We start from the raw sequence: 3329 nt of genomic DNA on the forward strand, positions 1-3329 counted from the left end.
GCTACAAACGAAATGTTGCTACAATCAAAATACAAGTGAAAGAAAAAATTCTGCAAAGAGTTCATCTCTGATTTATCTGTGTCACAGTCTGTGTCTGCTTATGCGTCACCTTGTGTCGGCACTTTCCTCACCGAGCAGCCCTGCTTACCCGTGTGCCAGTCTGTCGGTTACACCAGCTCTCCAGGGGCATGGATGGATTTCTGCTCAATGTTGTCAGTCACCCGAGCTTCTCTGTTCCCAAGCGTGCCAGCTTGTGACTCCTGACATCACTAGAAAAAGCAGCATGGGAAAAAGACACAGCTGATGCTCTTCAGTTGCATTAAGGTCCTGGATCTCTCCAGAGGTTAAGTATCATTAGGAATAATGCCAATGGCACTACACGTTTGTAAATCAGGTGAGAGAAGAGAATCAAGGCCTCCAGATATAATCCCCTCCCTCCCTCCCCCAAAATGAACTGGGTGAAAGAAAGCCTGGTTCAGGACAAAACGCAAACGGTCTCATGAAGGCAAAACAAAGCCCATTCCAGTTGGGGGGGACTGGTGGCTGCCAAGGGCTGGTGGGGGTAAGCGAGACAGACAGGCCTGCAACAAAGAATGTTGCGGTTGCTCTTTTTCGCGTGCCTAACTGATGGAACGACAACAATAGAAACAAAAAACGGCTCGGATGGGCAGCAAGGTGGCAGAGACAGGCTGACACACCTTGATACCAGACTTGCACAGCTGCACATATGCCACTGCTGATCCATCAGCACAGCATGCTGCTCACGACGACTGATCAATCTACACTTGCCATTGCTTGATATTAGCAGCGGCAGATAGTAAGGGAGAGAAATATTCATAATATACTGGAGGGTATGTTCTTGCCTCCCTTTTAGTGTCTTTTTTTTTCCCCTCATAGAAGAGCCCTATGGTTTATAACAGCACAAATATACCTCCACTGGCTCCAGGGACCATGTCTTTTACTTAAGTAAAATTCCCATGGACCTAAAACCTGGGACATTTGCGTTCTCTCCACTCTGCTAAATGCTGATTTTTAGTGAGAGGTTAGGGAAATGAATGAGGAAGAAAAGGCAAAGTGAGCACTGGTGCAGATACTGACTTATGATGAGGAGTTGCTTCAAACAAAAAGGAAGAATGGGCAAAGGTTGATACAGAGGAGCTGCTGCAGAAAAATGAGGCAGCCTGACCTGCATACTTTCCAAGAAGAGTTTTAAGCAAATGATTTGTATCGAAAAAATATTCTTCAAAATAATTTGTAGAGTCTAGACAATAACTGTCACATGAGAGAGACAGAATTTTTCAAATCAATAGATGAGTTTGCAGTAACCCTTCCTATTATTATTTATATTAATTACTACTGGAATACACAGACTCAGCACTAATTCAGTAAAGACCTTCCCCAAATCATTATTAGATTCTTTGCCCACTTCTTCTCTACTCTAGGTATGCTATGGGTGTCAAGCAAAGCAAATTTCTGTAAGGCCAAGTGATCAAAGTAGAAAATGCTTAAAAGCTCTGTATTGTGGTTAGTGCTTGCTCATTATTTGAATGTAGCTTTGTACTGAGAACCCAGTAGTATTCTTAATATTCAAATTTCTTAGAAGAATAGCCCAAAATTTGACACAAAGGAAAAATAAGGAAAATCCTGACACTCTAAAATGAACGAAGTGCCCATTCATATCAATGGGAATTTTGCGCCGACTGCAAGGATAACCTATGCCCGCTATAAATCTGCAAGTTTTATTTCGTTTTGCACATGTATTTAATCCATCTGTAAATTGTTCATTGGATAGCACAGGACGATGCTCTCTCGGGAACTGTAAGGTATGTGTATTCAACAGTGGAGAATAAACACAAGATTTTATTACAAAATGCCACTGCTGCTCCTGGCATGAGTAATTTGTGCACCTGCATTTTTAAAATGTTTCAAAGTTTTTCCCCTTTGTGAATTCAGCGGCAACACACATTATCTTCCAGGCTGCCACAACACAGTATTTGCAGACTGGGTCACGTCAGCCCTTGTTATCCAGAAGCCACTGTTTTCTGAGCAAATAGCAACTGAAAATGACAATGGTTCGCTCCAGACAGCGGAGAATAAGACAGTGTTTCCTTATGGCCTAGTAATGCGTGCCTGCCAGAAGAGCAAGAGACATATGAGGGGCTCAAATCCAAATTTGGAGTGGGGTTTCAGAGAGGACAGTGGCCCAGGGAAACATGGAAGGGACTGAACGTATCAGGACGGCGCTTCCCCCAACAGTTTGTCCCACATTCAAGCGTATTCCTCCTTGCAACATGCCTGGATCTGCAAGCTTGGGGAATGAGAGACTGGGTCTGGAGATTGAAATACACTCTCTGGCATAGCACCGCACAGCCAAAGCGCTGGGCCAGCCAAAGATATCATTAAATGTAGAGTCCTGAATAATTACTACTGTGCTTTAAATACACCGTCACCCTCCGGAAGGCTGAGTACCCATGGGACCTTGACTGGCTGATCAAGGTTTGGAGCAGGTAGGGGAATTAGGACATTTTAGTTAGTTTAGGCTTAGTAATTTAATTTTTAATAGTTATTCTGCAGGTGTCTAAAGTCGGCTCTGTATATACAATTTTTAAGTAAAAATTTCCCTTGTGTTCCCTGTAATCTCTCTGAAATGTTCCTTGATTCTCTCAGAACTCTCTCATTCAAATATGTAAAGTGTATAATTCCAAGCAATCTTAGGTATTTGTACATCTTAAAGTCATATTATCATCTTAAAGTCCTATATCACACAATTCCCCCATTTGCAATGGATCTTAGGCAAAAAGGGACTGAGATCTCATGTTGCACCAGTTTGATCATCAGAGACTATCTCCGAGGGCAGTCTCAAGCAGGTGAGTTTGCAGGGTGTTTATTTAACTGATATTGCAAATGCTGATGGAGGGATGGTGCTGATGAAATTACCTTGGATGAAATTTTGTTTTCTTAATTTGTCAAGGGTTGGAGAGGCAAAATAGCACAGCTAGTCTGCAGTTTCTAGCATCTCCGTGGCATACACACATTTAGAGAATAAAATTTGAATAGTTGTGTGCAAAAGCCTCCAGCTCCATGGAGACACACTTGACGTTTCAAATAGTGCAAATCTGTGGAGCTGTGAACACCCAGTTCTGCCTGCGAGAGGGCAAACATGGCGGAAAATCAGACACCTTTGCCACCAGGGCTAAGTGTCTGTCTCCCACCCTTCATCTGTATCTGACCATGAGGTGCTCAAAACGTTCAGGTCTGTATTTGCCTCCAGTCTCCACCAAAACCTTGGTGCTCCCCTTCTCCTTCAAGCCTTATTGCAGATCAGGGTC

This window comes from Charadrius vociferus, unplaced genomic scaffold (assembly GCF_000708025.1).
Source record: "Charadrius vociferus isolate BGI_N301 unplaced genomic scaffold, ASM70802v2 scaffold45, whole genome shotgun sequence".
NCBI classification, from domain to species: domain Eukaryota; kingdom Metazoa; phylum Chordata; class Aves; order Charadriiformes; family Charadriidae; genus Charadrius; species Charadrius vociferus.